This window comes from Papio anubis, chromosome 15 (genome assembly GCF_008728515.1).
Source record: "Papio anubis isolate 15944 chromosome 15, Panubis1.0, whole genome shotgun sequence".
In the NCBI taxonomy this organism is placed as follows: Eukaryota; Metazoa; Chordata; class Mammalia; order Primates; family Cercopithecidae; genus Papio; species Papio anubis.
This window is the reverse complement of record NC_044990.1, coordinates 46,295,750-46,317,624: the sequence shown is the minus strand read 5'-3', so window position 1 is coordinate 46,317,624 and position 21,875 is coordinate 46,295,750. Positions and strand designations below refer to the sequence as shown.

General features: G+C 34.4%; 1 long non-coding RNA gene across 3 annotated transcripts in view; it reads right to left on the bottom strand.

Moving 5' to 3' along the window:
* LOC103879301 overlaps positions 1 to 21,875 on the bottom strand; it is a 40,577-nt gene that overhangs the window by 17,407 nt on the left and 1,295 nt on the right. The window lies entirely within an intron of this gene.

Genomic DNA, 21,875 nt, shown 5'->3' with positions numbered 1-21,875 from the left:
CATGAAGTATTTGTCTGTGAATTATGCATACATAGAGACATCTAACATAATGAAATTACTGAAGCACATGATTTAAGGTAGAAACTTACTAAATATTGAAAGTATTAGGTCTTCAGAGACAGTTAATTCTCATGGATTAATAGGCAATCCTAAATTAAGAATGATAGTAAGTGATTTTCTATTTATGTTGTATAGATAAAGCACGCAAGCATCAAAAACACATTCTTATCACGATGTAGGGAAGGGGGACACAAGTTTTCTGTGTTCTATACAGTAGCTTTGCTTTTCAGTGACTCATAACATGTGAATACATACATTTACATCATTTAATATTCCAAGGGCTTGACTCCAAAAGATATAAAAATAATTCAACTCTATTGTGGTTCATTTTATTAAATGGAGAGGAAAAAAGTGAAAATAACTTCATCCAATTTGATTACTGAGGTTAACACTCCGAGCCTGTACTTTATGTAAATACTGTAGGAAATAGCAACAGCCAGGTTTAAGCTAAATTATATAAAAGTATATCTGGTCACATTTTATTTTTAGGAAGAGAATTTTCAAAAAAAAAATGGATGATGTTTTTGTCATCCCCTGCTTAACGTCAATGTCTGATAAGTGCTGAAATTAAAACATAAATTATGTACACTAGATATAACTACAAAATAGAACAAATTGATAAGCATAAAATGAGATTGAGAAAAGGGGTAATTTCTTCCAGCTCAGGCTTTATATTAAAACTATATTTTCTGTATCAGAGAAGATAGTTTTTATAATAAGGTGTGTGTATATATATGCATATAAAATACACATGTAATATATTTTCTATGGTAATACATTTCTATAATTGGATGTTACAGCAAAGTGACTGATGTACTAAATATTAAGCCTAAATCTTTCAGTAGTCAACCTTATGACCTTGAGAAAATTATTCAGTATATATTCTGATAAATACTAAAAATTACTTTATCAGTATTTTGATGTCCATTTAAATTGTCTTAAAATATAAAATCTATATCTGTTTTCATACTCTTTCTTTTCAAAAATAGCTGATTATTTTAAAACTGTCATGTGACATACATTATAAAAATTACTAGGTAAAGGAAGAGGAGGCATTAAGCATTCTGCTATTTGAAGCTCTTGTTATTTTTATATATAGAAAACCTCCAACAAACATCAAAACTATATACTGCCTGATGGATCTGGTATATTTTTTGACTGGACATAAGACTAAGAAAAATAATCTTGTTCTAAGATTTAAACACTCACTGATGACATTCCCCCACCCCACTAATAGTTCTATAATTTCAATATGGATAATCTTTTGTTAAATAATTAATAAAGACAGACAATTACTATTGCTTATATATAAAATTAATATTATATAAAACACTTTTCTCAATCTTGTATTTCCCAAACCTAGCATTACATAGGAAAGAACTATGTTTTAAATTAAGGTCAAGCTATTCTTAATCAGAGCAACAATACTGATTTACATAATTGTTCCTATAATTTGTACTCATCAAGCACCTACCTAGTGTGATTGCTGTTTCACAAGTTTTATGAAAAGGAAAATGTTACAGCTTTTATTTTAAAGATAAAATTGACAGATATTGTGGTGAATAGTAGAATCTTTAACAAATTTGAAATCAGTACAAACTAACATGAGTACATTTTTAATGCTACTAAGTTCTAGTGTAGTTATTTATTTCAATGATTTTATAGGCCATACTTATAGTATTTGAGAGTGCTTATTTTTAAAGAACCTTTGTTTCTTTACATAAGCACTCTCAAATATGATGTATTGTGGAATGACCTTTTTATTGTGTGTCATGATTAGAAAGCTTGAAAACTGTTTCTAGGAGAATTTGCCTGTGGGAGAAATGGGAAAGAAACGGAATGGTGCATATCAGCTCCAAGAAAAGACAAAGTGAAATCAGTGCTATTTCAGTTTTGACTGCACACCATAATGCCCTTGTGTCCCAAGGAAAAATCTGAACAGAAGTCAGCTAGTGTTCTGAAGGAATATTAGTCAAATTGTAAAAGCTGTTGAACCTAATGCATATACCAATTTTGGTATGTAAAAATAATTGTTAAATTACTAATTATGAATAAATTAATATATAATAAATATTTATTGAGGGTTTGTAATGTCCCAAGATTTGTGTTAAATTATTTACATTTGTTTTTACTTCTCACAAAGATCCTACATGAGCATTACAGATTTACTAATTTTACTGTAAGGAAAGTTTAGATATGACTATTCTGGTTGGATTGGCTGAGGATACTGATGTCAGAGACATTAAATAAATTGATCAAGATCACACAGCTAAAAAATAGAGAATCCTTGATTAAAACTCATACCCATCTGACTCGTCTATATTGATTCAGTAAGCAACACAGGTTTTCTTCCAGAAAATTTTTTTAACCAGAAAAGTCTCCCTACTCATAGGCCAATCAAACCACTAAACTTGGTTGTTTTTGTTTTTGTTTTTGTTTTTGTTTTTTCTTGATATTCTATGTTGTATCTCTGGAATCATTGCTAATAGGATGAAACAGAAAATATTTCCTTGTGAAATAGTTTTGTTAAATTCTAATTTTCTTTCTCCAACTCTGCAGTGTTGTAGTTTCAGGACTTTGGGTACAATCTATCAAATCTACTATGAATAAGTGACAACTATCATTCTAACCACACTTACAAATGTAACTTGTCAAAAGTAAGACCTGGATAAATTTGGTCACTTCTTAAAACATAAAGACTGCATTTCAAAACTTTTAACTACCAAGGAAAAGTCTGGGCTCTGGCACATTTTATGTTGTTTTAGATTATGAAATGGATTTGGATTTTAGATAATAAACGTAAAGACATGTCTCTGATTTCTGAAAATCAATCACACATGGTTTCCACTTAATTACTATTTTCTGCCTTGCTGAGAAGCAACATTTGGTTATCCTTTATTACAACACTGAGTTCATTAATTTAGCTAATTGCACTTTGATGTCTTTAGACCATGAATGCCTACTCACGACTCTTGGCGGTCGGCCTCACAGTAAATACAACAGTTCTAAAAGCCATGGCTAAGGTCATGGATATTTATTTATTTATTCATTCATTTTCTTAAACTGAAGATGTGCTTAAGTGAGCCTTATCACACAACAGTTGTATTTTAGGTTTGTTATACTTCTTGGCTCACATACACGTGTCTTTAAGTGAGACCTAAGCACCAATAATAGAGGTGGCCCTCTATAACAGAGAAAAAACTCTCATACAAAGTATCATATGCTATTCTCCTTCTGTTTATGGAAACAAGGGCTTTTATTTCACTTGCTTGCTTCTAAGTTACTATCTACTCACTTCAAACCTTTCAGTGGATCACTTAGTTACAGTTTCCTAATCCCTTATATTCAATTTCTAAATGTGAACATCTCTGAAACATTCATTAAGTTTGAGGTATATGCATTGATAAAAAAACATGAACTAAAAAAATTCAGTCTGTATTTATATATTCATTGTGAATTCTCAAACATTTTACCACAGAAAAATCAATTTGTCTGAAGAGTGTTGCCTAGACCTCACATACATTATGGTGCACTTATGGTTCATATATAGTTCATTACTATATATGCATATTACCTTTCTAAGATGTGAAAACTTCAGAATTTCAAATGACATCTGGGCCAGAGAGTAAAAAAAATTGGAGGACAGTAACAATTTCTAAATGCATTTTACATTAAATATGAAATATGTGTTTGGTGTTTTAATGCTGATGAGAATAATTTTGAAAAAAAAAAGTCCTAAAGCAGCAAACAGAGGTGTTTCTTCATGAAAGTATTTTCGTTGCTTTCTGAATATCTGTAAAAATGTAGGAATACTAAAATCAGCCAAATAATTTTATTTTAATCATAGCCTAAAAAATAATATGTATGGCATATTAGCTCAAATGTCACTTCTTTGGAAAAGACCTTCCTAGCTATTTGCTCTGCTCAAGGCATAATTCATGCTGTCTTATCTGGGCTCTCATACTTCATGCTTTTCTCTTATAGGACTCACCACTTCGCATGTGAAATATGTGCTTTGGAATTGTGTGCATCCTCTCTAGTCTAAGAGTGTCTCCATGTCCCAAATGTAGCTATTTTCATGTTTGGAATCTCAGCATCAATGGATTCAATGGTTTAATTACAGGAATATTAAGATGGTTTCTTCAAAATGAACTATCTTCATAATATGTAATTTCAAAATACAACTTAACTTTTGAAAAATTAAATATTTTTGTTGGATGCCCTCTCTCACCACTCCTATTCAACATAGTGTTGGAAGTTCTGGCTAGGGCAATCAGGCAACAGAAAGAAATCAAGGGTATTCAGTTAGGAAAAGAAGAAGTAAAATTGTCCCTCTTTGCACATGACATGATTGTATATTTAGAAAACCCCATTGTCTCAGCCCCAAATCTCCTTAAGCTGATAAGAAACTTCAGCAAAGTCTCAGGATACAAAATTAATGTGCAAAAATCACAAGCATTCTTATACACCAGTAACACACAAACAGAGAGCCAAATCATGAATGAACTTCTATTCACAATTGCTTCAAAGAGAATAAAATACGTAGGAATCCAGCTTACAACGGATGTAAAGGACCTCTTCAAGGAGAACTACAAACCACTGCTCGGTGAAATAAAAGAGGACATAAACAAACAGAAGAACATACCATGCTCATGGATAGGAAGAATCAATATCGTGAAAATGGCCATACTGCCCAAGGTAATTTGTAGATTCAATGCCATTCCTTATACATACATATACATAATTATTCTTGCTGTGTGGCTTACAAAACTAATTTTAGTCAGAGTCTTATGTTTTGCATAGAATTCCAAGAAAAGAGAAGGCTGGGGAGCACTGAGAAAAAAATCTTTGCTATTCACATTATAATCTTATTCTAAAAGCACACCTCTACAGAAACAGTTTCTGTGAATTGTTAGTTACAAAATATTAAGTGTAAGTCATTAGAAGCAATATTCTAGGATGATACAAAAAAGATAGGTTTACATAAAATAGAAAAAGTGTGAAAAACCTATCATTGCTTTCATCCTCGTGATTGTAAAACAAAATAATGGTTTGATTATTGTTATTCTCGGTGCCCCTCTTAATACATTAATTTAGATTACATCACTGGTATGCAGCAAACCTCAAATAACTTCCAGCAAAAATAGAAAAATAATACATGCTGTTAACTGGTCTCTAAGAGTTTTGTGATGTATGATGATCTAAAAATTTTAAAGAGAGGAAAGCCACTGCTCTTGGAATTGGTTTTTACTTATACTTAATATTATCTGTCTTTTTATTTTATTACAATGTAAGAAAATATGATGACAAATATTTGTAGTTAATTGTTACATAATCTACTGGGGTAGGCATCTTTTATTTTTTAAGACGGAATCTGGCTCTGTCGCCCAGGCTGGAGTGCAGTGGCGTGATCTCCGCTCACTGCAAGCTCTGCCTCCTGGGTTCATGCCATTTTCCTGCCTCAGCCTCCCAGGTAGCTGGGATTACAGGTGTCTGCCACCACGCCTGGCTAATTTTTTGAATTTTTAGTAGAGATGGGGTTTCACCATATTAGCCAGGATGGTCTCGATCTCCTGACATCGTGATCCGCCCACCTCAGCCTCCCAAAGTCATGGGATTACAGGCGTGAGCCACTGCGCCCGGCAAGGGTAGGCATCTTTAAAAGAATTACTGTGACTTTATAGCCCCTCTCTGGAGAATGTTGATATATCACACTTCGAAACTGGAGCAATTTGTCCATTTTTATTCATGAATGCTTTTTAAAATTTCATATTGACACCATACTTTTCTGTTTAGCTTGCACTTTGCGGGTAGCAATACTAATTAAGACGTTTTTCTAATGTGTGAGACAGATTTTGTTTTCTATTTGTGCATAGATGGATAATAGAAAAACATTGATTTATATCAGTAATCTTAAAAACTGAGCACAATTAATAATGGGGCACGATGAAAACAGATCATCAATATGGGGCATAACAAGTAAAATAAGTGCAATGGCGATGCTCTTTGTCATTTTGAATATGAAGAATAGTACATACTTCTAGTTCTATTTTGACTTTTAATATATTCGTGGAATAGATACTGCTCACCTTTGCCAGTTTAAGTTGGGTAGTGATTCTCCATACTTTCATAGTACTGTAAGCATAGTTTTTCATAGCTCTCTTCCTATCACTTGGAATCAAATATTTAATTTGTGTTATTTCTCAGTTCATAGAACTTATTATAACCTGATCTTTTTAGCTCTTTATAGTTGTCATTAAATAACTTGCACATACTTAAGTGTATAATTTGATGATTTCTGGCATATTTCCATAAAAAGATACTGGCAATTAAGACTATGAATACACTCCTCACTCTCCAAGAGTTTCTGTGTGCCTATTTTAAATTCAACTCTTCTTGTAACAGCATCTCCTCAGGCATCCACTGACTTTCATAGACTAGGTTGCATTTTCCAGAAATAATATAAATGGTGTCATACAGTTAAGTACTCTGTTTTGTCTGATTCCTTTCCTTCAACCTAATTATGCTGTGTGTGCATGTTAACATAATTTATTTTTATTGGTAAGTAGTATTCCACTCAATGGATTTGACAGTTGATCTGTTCTTTCACTGAAGGGCATTTGGTTGTTTTAATTTTCTATTAATTACAAATAAAGTTGCTATGAAGGCTTAGTTAAAATTCTTCATTCAAACATACACTGTGATTTCTCTTTGGCAAATAAATGTGACATCTCTGCATCACATGTTTGATGTATGTGCAACTTCTACAGATGTTGCTAAACTGCTTTCCAAAGCTGTAGTACTATTTTATATTTTAATCAACAACGCAGAGATTTTCAGTTGCTGCATAACCTTGACAACATTTAGAATGGTCTTTTTAATTTTAGCCACTTCAGTAGGTATGTATTAAACATTCATGGTAGTTTAATTTGCATTTCCTGAATGATATTGAATGTCATTGCCTGTGCTTCTTTGCCATTTTTGTGTCTTCTGTGAAGTGTCTGTTCAAATATTTTGCCTACTTTCCTATTTGATAGTTTTTCTTTTTAATATTGAGTCATAATATTAATATGTTCTTTAATATTCATGATGGAATTTTTTTCTAAATAGAAGCTTGATATTTTCTTATTGTCTGCGGCTTGCCTTTCTAATTTCCTATAAGTGTTATCTGAATAGTAAACTTTTCAAATTTTATAAAGTCAAATTTAATTTATATTTTTAATTCATGCTTCAAAATGTAGAAATTATTGTCAAAGTGTAGGTTACAAAAAAAATTGTTCTGTGTTTTCTTCTAGCAACTGTACAATTTCAACTTATACAGTTAGCTATATGGTCTATTTCAAATTAAGTTATGTATATACTAAGGGTTACACTTCATTATTTATTTAATTTTTACATACAGATAGCAAGTTGTTTCAGTACCATTTGCTGAAAAGGATAACCTTTTGCTACTGAATTGCCATGGAACTTTGATAAATATCAGTTGACGATATATATGGGCCTATAGCTAGTTTCTGTAATCTAATTTATCTTGGTGTGTATTTTTATGCCAATATCATACTTTCCCAATTTATTCAGTTCTAAAATAAATCCTAAAATCTGGTAGCACACGTCCTTCAAGTACGGTCTTTTTCAAACTTGTTTTGGCTACTCTGGGTCTTTTGCATTTTTAGATAAACTTGAGTTTGCATTTCCAAATAAAATTCAGCAGACGAAAGCCTGCTGGCTTATGAGTGGGGCTGGTTTCAGTATACAGAACAGCTGGAGATAATTGGCATATTAACAACATTGAGCCTTCTAATTTGTAAATATTTTATACCATTCTGTTATTTATGCCTTCTTCAGTTTATCTTGGCAATGATTTGTAGTTTTCAGTTTACAGGTCTGGTGTATCTATCATTTATAAAATTTGTCCCTCATTTATTTATTTATTATAAATTGTATTGCTTTTTTAAAATTTGTTTTAAATTGTCTATTTCTAGTATATAGAAATATAACTAACTGGTAGACAATTATGTCACCCTCAAATAAAGACACTTATTTCTCATTTTCAAAGTGGATGTTCTATCTATTGCTTTTTTGCACTCATCAGAACCTTCAGTGTTATGCTTACTACAAGTGTTTACTATAAGTGTTGAGACCAGATGTTCCTGCCTCATTTTTAATTTAGCAGCAAGGCATTCAAATTCTCACCATTAAATACAATGCTACCTGTAGATTTTTTGAGATGTACTTTATCATTTTGAGGAAGATCTTTTCGATTCTTATTTTGCTAGGAGTTTTTATCAAGACAGGATGTTATATTTTAGACAAATGTATTTTTTAATCTCTTAAGATAATCACATGGCTTTTATTTGTATTTTTATATATGAAGAATACCATTAATTTCTAATTGTTGAGCCAATCTTAAATACATAGGATAAATCCTACTTGGTTAGGAGAAATTACTATTTTTATATCTTGTTCAATTTGATTTGTTAAAATCTTGTTAATGAGAGTTTGTGCCTGTATGGGCTGAAATGAGCCCTTCCCCCTCTCCCCCAAATGTTATATGTTGACATCTTAATCTCGAGAATGTAATTGTATTTGAAAACAAAGTCTTTAAGCAGGTAAATAAAGTTAAGTAAGATCACTGAGAGTGGGCCTTAATCCAATATGACTGGTGTTTTTATAAGAAGAGATTAAAACACTGATATGCAAAGAAGAAAGACTACGTGAAGACCTAGGGAGAAAATAGTCTTTTACAAACCAAGGAGACATGTCTCCAAAGAGACAAAGACCCTGCCAACACCTTGATCTCAGACTTCTAGTTTTCAGAACTGTGAGAAAATAATTTCCTGTTGTATATGTCACTCAGTCTGTGGCAAAAACAAGTTTTGTAAGGCTTCCCTAATAAACTGCTGTAGTAAATTGTTTGTTTTAGAGTTAGGATGAAGGATACTGGTATATAGTTTTATTTTCTTATAATGTTTTTGTACTAGTTTTTTTTATATGCCTAAAAAGTTACCAGAAATGCAGCAACTTAAAACAACATGCATTTATTACCTCACAATTTCCGTAAGTCAGAAGTGAGCATGGCTTAGTTGCATCTTCTGCAATCTATAATTGTCAACCATTGTTGGTCTTTTATTTGAAGGCTTAAATGGACAAGGGTTCACTTCTGAGGTCATTCAGGTTGCTGACAAAATTCATTTTCTTGTAGTTGTTAGACACATTACCTTTGTCTTATTCTTTGATAAGAAGCAAGTCACTGGTCCTTTCCACACCCAAAGGGAGACAATGAAAATCATGAGAACCACCTTAAAGTCTGTTCACTACTATATTTCTTGGATTTTGGTGTTAGAGTAATCCTGGCCTCATGGAATAAAACAGAAACTGCTTTCTCCTTTAAAACTTTTTATGCAAGCATTTGTATGAAACCAGTGTTAATCTTCCTTAAATGTTTGCCAGACTTCATGACTGATGGCATCATCTCGACCTGATGTTTTGTTTTATAATTTTTTGTATTACAAAATTCATGTTCTTTAGTGGATCTATTTAGGTTATCTATTTCACAGTGAGTAAGTATAAGCAGTTTGCACATTTAAAAAATATATTCATTTTAACAAATTTGTTTAATTCATTGTTATAATGTTTCTGATTATGAGTTTAATATCTGTAGTATGTGTAGTAATGTATTCTATTTCATTTCTGATACTGATAATTCATATTGTTGCAAGACTTTCCTTAGTCCAGCTAAAGACGGGGTTTTTGTCCACCCCATGGCCATGAAAATTCAGGCTCGCAGACAATTTGAATGGTAAGTAAGACAAGGTTTATTGGGTGAAAAGGAAAAATGGGGGAAACAGGCAATCTCACTAGGCCAAGGTCCCTGTTAGAGCACTACCTGCCTCGCTGTCCAAATCCTGGGTTCCACACAGGAAGAAAAGGGGCCAGGTTCCTCCCTGTTGCAAATGAGTGGACTTCTGTGTTTCCACCCCAGTGCACATTCCCAGTGCACAGGCTGTTGGAGATTCTCCGGGGACTCCCTCCCACCTAGCTGTCTTCTTCCCCCTCTAAAGAAGTACATCTAACTGCCATTAGAATAAGGATAAGGTTGAAGATCCATCTTAACTGCTCCTTCTGACAGGGGGCGCTGTTTTATAGAAACAAGTCAGAGCTCCCTCCTGGGCCTATTTAAGGGTTCCCAGCAGATGTGGCCATCATCAGAGGCTCTGGTTGCATGATTGTTTAGAGTTTGATGGGGTGAAGGCAAGAACAGACAAACTGGGCTATTAGAAAACACATATCAAAATAAAACAAGGAGAAGAGTAAGGAAATCTCAAAAATTTCAAGGCCTTTCACCAGTTTGCACAGGGAGAGGGAGGCCAAAAGTCTGACAGGTAAGAAACTTTACCCTTTTGCCAGTATGTTGGGATTCTGGGTTCCCTTCCCCTGAGCCCAATCCTAAGTCAACCAGTTTAAGGTTTGGGAAATTAACTCTTTCCAGTTCAGAGGATGCATCTGAGGGGAGTGTCCTGTAGTACAGAGACGCAATTACCTATTAGGGAAGAGAGAACTGAAGAGGAGAGAAGAAAAGAGAAAGCATTTTTAAAGGAGTTCCAGGGGTTCAGGATGCATCTGAAAGGGGTACAGCTGAAGATGAACGGCCACCCATCTAGAAAGAGGGGAGCAGGCATCCCTGGGTTCCTTCTCTTCCCAGCAGATACTGGGTTATGTGAGGGAGAGAGGCAAGAGCAGCCACTTTCCCTCTTCCATCCTTGCATCCCTGAGTTCCAGTGAACTGGGCAGGTCCCACCATGAGTGCCAAAGTGGTTTGCACCCATGAAGCATGGAAGGCCTAGAGAATAGGAATTATCTGCTCTCACCTATGCTTCTATCCCCACTACCGTCAGTAGCCTTGGAGATCCCTAGACCTCATTTATGCCATGGATACTAATATGGCCTTTATCCATTAAAGGGGAAGGTTGGCCTTGGCTTAATCGGCAGGAATTAGCTATGCTCACCTGCACTGTGCCTTTTAACTTCTGCTGTCATTTGCTTCTGGATCTCTTAGATCCAGTTTTCTTTCCTAGTGCTGTGACTCAAAGCTTGGAAGTGAGTTTGGAACAAAAATGTGTCTCAGGGGTTTGCATGGACTCCTTATTGTAGGCCAAATGCTAAGGTGAAACTGTGGAACTAAGAACTCCTCCAACAAGGGAGATAAAAGGATGTCTTGTGACACACCCAGATAACTGGTAGCTGCAGTTAAGCTTGCTAAGATTTGGGTGCGTGGTGCTTGACTTTGGTTAGCTCCCTTGGCCTTACTTTACGGAAAGGAAACTTCTGAGTGATGGACATCCTATTTATTGCAATTGCCTGACAGGATTTGCAGGATAATTGCTCAGAATTAGAATATCAATCCAGGTTTCCTCATTACCCATCCCTTTTGTTCTTTCTCAGCTGCAGGCAGAGATTGCTGGTTGGTTCACAGGAACAAGTAGCGTTAGTCTAAATGTAGATGAAAACTTAAATCATCTAGTGAGTTTAGAATTTAACAACAAATATATGATAATTTTTGAAACAGGATTTCTCTCTCTCCAGTCCTCATTTTTGTTAAGAAACAAATAATCATAGGACAGACTGGTTTGCTAAATAGACTTTAGTCTTATACTTGACCTGATTATGTGCATAAAGTGCAGCAAGAATACTTATTTTTACAAAGGCATTTTGGATTGGCTTTGATGGAACTCCACTCCCCAAGGAATCTCAGATAAAACCTTTTTAAAGCCCAGCCCACCCATGGGTTTATCCTCAAATACCCATGAGTTGGGTGATCCTTTCCTCTTAAGGTCCCAAGATAAACTTGGAGCTCCTGGACCTGTTAGAAAGTGACATTCTTTACCGAAGACATGTTAGGAACCCTGTACAGGGACTGCACAGACAAAGGTAAGAGGCCAATCTCCCCACAAGGCTTTTATCAGCTCTGCAAGTCAAGAGTGAATCCTTAAAGGGAAGCCTACCCTGCAGTCAAAGCCTTGGTAAAATACCTAGTTTTTCCAATTGTGTCCTGCTGCAAAAGAAAAAATGAATTCTTATTGCACTGATGCAAATGACTGTATTGCCATAAGTTGAGAATACTCACAGATAGTTTCCAAACTCTAGAGGAACCAAGCAGAGAGAAATAATCTTGCTCCAAATTTGGTTCATAGGAGTATATCTTAATTATTAAAGTCCATAAATAGTTTAAAATGTTTCCTTGACTGTGAAAAACAAAACAAAGATCAGCAATATTCCAAGCAAAAGTCCAAAAGGCTGCTTCAGCTTCTTCAGTTCAGTCCACTTAGTTAACTCTTGTTTTGCTTGATATTTGTGAACATTTCATCCCTTCACAAGTCCTGTATATTTTCCTTTATTCCAATGTTACATTCTCCAAAGTTATCGGAAACCTGATTGTCTTAAATACATTAGAAATTGTATTTGAGACACCTGTCAGAGTTCTATAGCTTATTATAAACCATCTTTTGCAAAGCATAAATCAAGACAATTGTCTGTGAATAGCAAAATGTTCAGGGTAAAGTGAGAAACACAATTTACAAAGAAGTTTGGTTATCTCCATGGTTTACAATAACTTAACAAAACATCCTTAATTGCGATTGATAACACATACTCAGGAATTAGAATTTTAGAAATCCCATACAATTTTGGAACAAATATTAGCATTATTCACAAAAACAGAACCTAAAGAAGATTGAACATAATTCTGGCAATCCTATGTACTTAAACATATCAGATAATCTTTTTTATCCTTCTTTCTGGACATTCCAGGGGCCCTTGGAAGTATCCAGAAAGCCAGGTTGGTCAGGAAAGACAATTTTGTAACTTAAGTTTGATTTGGGGAAGACTTTAAAATATATTTAAAGCATTTGATGTTATGAAACTGAATTCCAGGTTACCATAAATTATTGATTTTGCCAAAATGATGACTCAGAAATTTTAAAGAAGCAAAAACCTTTTATAACCCTTTATAAATTTTGCCAAAGAACAGATTAGTGTTCTAAGAATACCTTGTTGTGTGTTTATTTCAATCGTCAATTGATAGAAAAACCATATAATATCCTTTTAAATTTAGCTAATACATTCATATAGAGACCATTGTCTGCAAGATTAATTTCCACAATTCTTTCACCACTTCCTTGAACCTTCAGCCTTTTCCTATCTAATTTAAAACAATCCTTTAACCCTAGGCAAAAGTTTACATTTCCAAACCTTCTTATAACCTTTTACAACAAAAACAAAAACACACATTTTACTGTTCTTACACATCTTGCATGTAAATATGTTACTCTATTTAATTCTGTGCTAGCTGCAGCCAAGGTTTACCTTCTTAGTTAAGGGCGTGGTTAGTTCCATATGTCCCTGGGCCTTACCAGTTGTGAAGTCAGCAAATCAAATACTTTTGAAAACCCAAAAAGCAGTTTGCAACCTCAAAACACTTAGCAAACCTTGCATCTGACTTGCATAGTTTAGTTCACCCATTTACATTTTAAAGACACCTGCATTTTACCAATAATCTTTACGAGTGTTTTTATTTCTCAAACATTACAGTCACTTGAAGTGGAAGGTACCACAGCTTTTAACTTCCCTTTAAAAAGATCCAAGCGCTTGTCTTTCTTTAGACCAAATTAATTAGAGCTCTTTTGACTGACTTCAGGCACAATATACACACAGACAGACAGAAGAAAACCCAGTCACTGGGTGGGGCCCTTTAAGAGACAGGGCTAAGACAACCTATATATATCAAACCAGAAAGAATCTTATTCCCTAAGGCAGGATTGCTAAAGGAAGCCCTTCCAGGGAGTTATAAGCCATGCCCTCAGGATGTAATACAAGAAGGAGGCTTGATTTCATAACCAAAACTTTCCAGAGAATACAGTGATAGTTGTTGGGGGTTGCTAGTCTAGTACAACATCTTCTAAAAGAAAATGAAACTTGTAAAAGTTAACTACCCACAGGGTGGAGAGAAAAGAAAGTTTAAAAATACCTGGGGAAGAGCCTCTTACTCCGATGCCACTGATTCGTCCAAGATGGAGATTAGTTTAATTACTATCCAATGGAGTAGAACCCCTTGGCTGGGGAAGGCGAAGGCGGAGACGGAAAGCTGGCTGTGCCAGGGACCCTTGAGCCACGTGTCCCAGCCCCAGCATGGAGCAGGTAAGGACTGGGAGCTGCTGCTGGTTGGTCGGTCCCCATTAAGGACCTTTCTCCCAACTCCCAGGAGCCACAGTAGTTGAAGGCATGTTTCCTCTAACCTCAGAAGTCCGAAGATGGAAAGGCTTAGAACCCACAGTGAGGGATTGTGAGTCCCCATTTCACTCACTACTTCTCGAGCCCCGACGTTGCACGCCAAAAATGTTGCAGGATTTTCCGTAGTTCGGCTAAGGACAGGGTCCTTGTCCATCCCATGGCCCCAGAAATTCAGGCTTGCAGACAATTTTAATGATGAGTAAGACTCTCAACTAGGCCAGAGTTCCTGCTGGAGTGCTTCCCGCCTAGCCCTGAGAATCCCAGGTTCCGCACAGGAAAAGGTGGGGCCTGCTCCTCACTACTGCAAAGGGCACGAACTTCCGTGTTTCCACCCCAGTGCACATTCCCACTGTGCAGGCCGCTTGGAGATTGTCTGAGGACGTGCTCCCACCTGGCTGTCTCAATATCATATGTCTTTTTCATTTTTTTTACTAGTCTGACTAGAAGTATAAAGATTTTACTAATCGTGTCAAAAATCCCATTTTTTTATTTCATTGTTTTATTATAAAATTTGTTTTCAAGTCTATTTTTTCCTTTGTTCATCTTTTTATCATTCCCTGTCTTCTGCTTACTTTGAGTTGCATTAACCCCTTTATTACAATACAATGACTTTATCCCTGAAAATATTATTTCTGAAACCGTTTAAAATCAGATATTCATTGACCACTCAGCTGTTACTGGTTTAGAATTATTGTATCTTTTGCCATTCTATCACTTTTAAACTATTTGTGGTTTTATATTCAAAGTGTTTTTTGTGGCCACCATATACTTGGATATTTATGTTTTAATCCAGTGTAACAATCTCGGACTCTTATTGAAAAGATTAGAAATTTTAAATTTAATTTTATTATTGATAAGTCTGTGGTGAGTTTATCCTTGTTAAGTATTCGTTTTATATTTATTCCATAATCTATTTTAACCACTTTTTTCTCCTTATCTTAGTGCATTATTTATATATGATTCAAGTCTGTCCTATTTTTATTAAGTATATAACATATATTTTTCACTTACACAAGAAATTTCCTACCACTTAACATATAGTCCATTATGGAATACTGTACAACTTTACCCCAGAACCAAACATGTCCATTTTCTCTTGCCTATTCTATGCACTGCTGTTTTATTTATACCTATGTAATAAATAATCTCACAGTATATTGTCATTATGTTTACTTTGACAGTTATCATTGAAAGTGATGTAAAAAATAATAACAAAAGTATCTTGATTTACCCACATTTTTACCTTTTTCTAATCCTTATATTGGAAATATATTTTTGCTAGAAATGAAATTTTACATTAACTTCACATTCTACCCCCATTTCAGGAATTTAATTGTGTTGTTTCAGTTTCTTGCTCACAGTATTTTCATTACAAGTCTGCTGTAGTTGATAATCTTTCTCCATTATAGGTAATGTAACTTAATTTATCTGGCTGCTTTTTTGTTTGTTTGTTTGTTTTGTTTTCTGAGACAGATTTTCCCTCTTGTTGCCCAGGCTGTAGTGCAGTGGCACAATCTCAGCTCACTGCAGCCTCTGCCTCCCAGGTTCAAGGGATTCTCCTAACTCAGTCTCCCAAGTAGCTGGGATTACAGTCGCTTGCCTCTACGCCTGGCTAATTTTTGTATTTTTAGTAGAGACGTAGTTTCACTCTCTGGCTGCTTTTAAAACTTTCTCTTTTTTACTTTACTTTTTTTTTTTTTTAATTTAATTATAATGGACATTAGTATAGCCTTCTCTATTCGTTTTCGTTTGCAATTGTTAAGTTCTTAGATACAAAGATTTTTGTTTTTACCACATTTGAAAACATATTTATTCTTCCAATACTTTGTCCCCTTTCCTATTTCAGTGATGATAATTTTAATAAAATAGTACACTTGAAATTGGACCACAGTTCACTGATGCTTTGCTCTTATTTTCAGTCTTTTCTCTCCTTTCTTGGGCAGTTTTTATTGTGTCTTCAAGCTCATTAATTTCATTTTTGCAGTATTTAATCTCCTTTGATGTGTATTAGTCCTATTAAATGTGTCTTTCCTGTCAGAAATTTTTTTTTTATCTTAACAAGTTCGATGTCTTTTATCTACTTAGAGACATCATCAAAACTTAAGTTTGAATTTTTTCTTCTCAATGTACAAATGATTATATCTAACTTTTTCGAACACATAGAGTATAGCTTTATTAACTCTTTTATTGTCCCTGTTCACTAAATCTATTGTTTTTGTCATTTCTGGGTTTGTTTCTATTGATGTGTTTGTATTATCATTACAGATTGTATTTTCTTCTTCTTTGTATTCATAATAAATTTGGGGGGATGCTAGATAGGTGAATTTTACCTTGTTTGTAGCTGGATTTTTTTGTATTCTCTCAAATATACTTGAGCTTTATTTCAGTAACCAATTAGGTTACGTGGAATCCATTTTATCCTTTTTAATCTTGCCTCTAGTTATTGCTAGGCAAGACCAGAGCAGTCTTTACTGTTAAATTTTACTTTATACAGAGGAAAAGTCCTTCTGAATATTCTACCTGATGCCCGATGATTTTGAGTTTTCTTTCACTCTGGCTAGTGGGAACATGAAATATGTTTCACATTCTGCTATAATTTGAATGTCCCCTCCAAAACTCATGTTCACATTTAATTGCCATTGTAACAGTGTGGCACTGTTAAAGGTGGGACCTTTAAGAGGTGATTAGGTCATGAGAAGTCTGTCCTAATGAACATATTAATGCCTTTGTAAGGAAAGAGGGCTCCTGATAAAAGGATACTTTTGGCCTCATTTCTCTCTGTTTCCCATGCTCACTTGCACTTCTGTCATGTTATGATGCAACAAGAAGGCCCTTTGATCTTAGATTTTCCAGCCTGGAGAACGATAAGCCAAATAAATCTTTTTTTCTATAAACAACCCAGTTTGTGGTATGTTGTTACAGCAGCAGAAAACATTCTAAGACATCTTTCTTTTTTTCCGTAATACTTATTCTGATGTTTCATTTCCAGTGGTTGTTTCCTTGGCTTCAAGTGATTTCCTCTTACAGGTACTAATCAGGACTCAATTTAAATAAAAAATGAGTCGTGTGCAGATCTCTGGACCTCTCTGTCTTTGAAATTCTTGCCGCATAGTGATGCTTTCTTTACTTCTCTAGTCTGTTCTGTAAATTCTAACTGACTTAGCTTCCCTGAATTCTGAACTCTGTCCTCAACTCAGGGAGCCTTCCGGACTCTGTTGGATTCCCCCTAGGAAGAAACATGGAATAACACTAGGAATTTCTCCTGTTAAGGATCAATGCTAACGATTTTTAATAAAAGAACATAATGTATTTTTTTCCTGTGTTTTCTCATGTTTAAAGTGGGAAGATACATCTAGTAGTTCATGACATTCCATCATGATCAGCAGTAAATTCAACAGATAATTAATAATTGTCGATGTTGTGCATCATTCCATATTGCAAATGTAAAATAAAGACCTGGAATCGAGAGAGTTCATATAAACCTGATGATTCAGTAAAATTAAACGTAGTATCAGTCTAAGTCCAAAAAATTACTGGAAAGTGACAATCAAGGATAAAACCAACTACAGGGTGAAAAGTTAAAAGCCATAATAAGCCTGTTAATTCTAACATAGTAAGAAAATAACAGAGTAGAACCAGAGAAAAGTCTACGTAAGCAGTAGGTCGGTAGGCAGAACAATGTCAAAGACATGACTTACAAAAAAGAGCATTGCCAGACTCACTTCTTTCCAAAGTCCAACTGAAATGTCAAAGATATATAAAGAGAAAGATATATAATACAAGGTCAAGTATTAAAGCAAAATAACCATGCAAGTTCATGTGAAGCAACAGCACAAAATTCAAAGAGTCAAGACTTTTATATGACACCTGTGGAAGCAAGAATAATTCCAGAGTGACAAATTGTGACAATGTAGATTTTATGAACATCTGGCTGAGGTGAGACTAGGTGAATAGTGTCAAAAATCTGCAACTGAAAGGTAGCACCTGACTTAATAGGAAATTGGTTTGCTTAATTTTAATGTTCATATTCAATTTTTGCTTTTGTCATGCTTAGATCATTTAAAAAATAATGATATAAAAATAAATAATATATGTGGAAAATAACTCAAAAAAATCACTTTAGTTTTATTTTCCATTTATTAGGAAGCAAAATGAGTTACCTAAAATTTTTCATCTGTAAAAATATTCAGCAAATTTCACATCTTTTCACATAATTTTAGTTACTACATTTAACTGAATATGTTTGAATATATGTCATTATTTATTAGGAACAAAACATGCAATGCATTTCTTTTATTCCATTTACTTTTGCTGATGTGAAATTGCAGAATTAGAACTTATCCTGAAAATGGCAGGGAAATAAAAGTTGGATATGAACCAGTGTGATACATTTTAATAAGAAAGCAAAATTAGGTTAAAATGCTCTAGCATTTTCAGTAATTAGGGCTATAGAAGTAAGATCTCAAAGGAAAGTGTTTTGAATGAGAGAGGAAAGGAAAATTTATGGTCACAGAAAATATATAGGCTTTTGTTTTCTTATAACTATTAGGAGTACAATTCTTAGCAAAAGAGCAAAGTGTATCTTAATATTTAAATAATTTTGAAATAGTTTTATTTTTATTCTTTTTTTGTGTTTAATCAACACATTTTTATTAATATCCTACTATATGCTATGAATCATGCTAAGTGCTGGGGACATACAGGGAACAATTAAAACATCCAGATCAATCAGGAGGGAGCTCTGGGAACTCTTAGGCAGGAGGGAGTCCAGTCAAATCCCTCCCAGCTCTCAGGCCACACTTGGTGAATGGGCTTAGTTTGGGTGATTCTCACATTGCCTTACAGTAAGCCAATGAGGTTGCAATGAGCCGAGATTGTGCCACTGCACTCCAGCCTGGTGATAGAGCTAGACACTGTCTCAAAAAAAAAAAAAAGAGAGAGTTAAAGGCATTGTCATGCTTCACCCAGACACTCCCAGATCCCATTTTCTGTTTATGTGTGCCCACTCCTCTAACTTTGGAGGGCATTTGCTTCCAACAGTGCATTCCTATGGCTCACTGTGGAGGATTGCCTATGAACCTTTAGAGTATCTGTCCCACGCCCACAAATGCAGAGAGCTAGCAGTTTCTAGTTGTTTTTGTCCCTGAGAATATGAAAGTCAGCTCCCTTTGCTCAGTGGAAGACAACTCTAAAGCATAAATTTCTGCAGCTAAAGTCACACTGAAACCAGACTCATCTTGTCATTTCATTCCGTCCTAACTTCTCTCTTATCCTTAACAGGATTTTCATACTCTCTTACCAGATTCTTGTAATATATCACTTGTACATGAGTCCCTGTCTCAGGATCTGCTTTTGTGGCATTCAGCCTAAGTCAGTAAAAAATTCTAACCACATCGTTATTGGTGTAGACCTAAGGAGTTGTTACTAAGCCAGGGCACATTCTCCCCTGGGCAGTGCCCAAGACGATGTTAACATTTTTCTTTTTGCTTCTCCATTGTCCTGTGCTTTAAAGGTGACCTAATCACTGCTATTCAAAAAGGGGAAAAAAAAAAGTTTTTTTTCTGAAGAAGTTAATAGACTTCATCATTTATAGTCAAGTTTTACTGATTTGGTAGTCACTCTACACAAATTGAATTTAATCTATTTGCTTTCAACCACATATTACTTTCAAATTTTCTAGATGAGACTCCATAGAATCCTTTAAACAAAGAACAAAAAGTAATGACATGGATGTAATTTTATATAAATGAGTAATCTTGGCCATTATTACAATTAGAGGTGCTTAATAAGAAAAATTACTACATAGGTAGCAATTAGTGATTTGAGATACTTTAATAAATCTTTAAACTCCTGAGTAATGAAAATATTTCACAAAATATCTTGAAAGATAATATGCTAACTTGAAGATTCATTGGATTGAGAACTCTTGTTTTTGATAAGACTATAAAAACACTTGTAATAAATCAAGGTGATTTTTAAATTATTGGCCTAGACATTTCTAATAAGTTAGGTACTATTATTCACATTTTTAAAGAGGTAACTGAAACCCAGAAAATTCCAGGTTATTCAAGGGTAAGTGATAATAAAGAAACTAATGAAGTCTTAAGTATATGAATTTGATACCTAAAGTCAATGCTGTTTCAACAGCAGTGAAATTTAAAAATTACTTAAGCAAAAACCTAAGCAACATAGATAAAACTTTTGCTTGTAATGTCCAGATAATTGAGGGAAAAATCAGCATTACATTTTCTTCCAATAATCTGGATAATTTTACATTTGCATCAGGTATGCATCTCAATGGCAATATCAAGGGCATGTGGCATAGCGTATTTGAAAAGCAATACTTATAAGCATTACTTATATAGTGTATTAAGTATTTATAAGCAATATTTAAATAAAATATAAATCCAAGTATTCAACTTCAAGGTTGTGAACAAAGTTCTAATATCCAGCACCTAAAAGGAAGTTAAACAAATGTATAAGATAAAAACAAACAACCTCATTAAAAAGTGGGCAAAGGACATGAACAGACACCTTTCAAAATAAGACATCTATACAGCCAACGAGCATTAAAAAAAAAAAAAAAAAAAGAAAACTCAGTATCACTGATCATTAGAGAAATGCAAATTGAAAGATACCCACTTCACACCAGTCAGAATGGCTATTATTAAAAAGTCAAAAAATAACAGGTACTGGTGAGGTTGTGGAGAAAAGAGAATACTTATACACTGTTGATGGGAGTGTAAAATAGTTAAAACATTGTGGAAGAGAGTGTGGCGATTCCTCAAAGACCTAAGGTCACAAATATCATTCAACCCAGCAATACCATTACTGGGTATATACCCAGAGTGATTGAAATCATTCTACCATAAAGACACATGGGATGCAAACATTCGTTGCAGCACTACTCACAATAGTAAAGACATGGAATCAACCTAAATGTACATCAATGACAGATTGGATAAAGAAAATGTGGTACATATACAATACAGAAAGAATACTATGCAGCCATAAAAACGAATGTGATTATGTCTTTTGTGGGAACATGGATGGAGCTGGAGGCTATCCATGTTCAGCAAACTATTATAGGAACAGTCAAACAAATACCACATGTTCTCACATACAAGTGGAAGCTAAATGATGGGAGCTCAGGAACATAAAGAAGAAAACAACAGACACTGGGGACTACTTGTGGGTGGAGGGTAGGAAGAGGGAGAGAAGCAGAAAATATAAAAATTGGGTAGTAGCCTTAATACCTGGGTGATAAAATAATCTGTATAACAAGCCCAAGTTACATGAGTTTACCTATATAACAAACCTTCACATGTACTCCCAAAACTGAAATAAAAGTTTTTTAAAAAAAGAAAATAATTTACACCATTACAAAGGGATTTTTAAATTCTCTCTCTACTCTGTAGGTTTTCAAAGCAGTAAGGTTATAGTTAGAGTCAAACTCTAGGAGGTCTATCAGTCAATCATTTGTTCACTGAAGTTTCATCAGGAAACTTACCATCTCACCTTTAGGATAC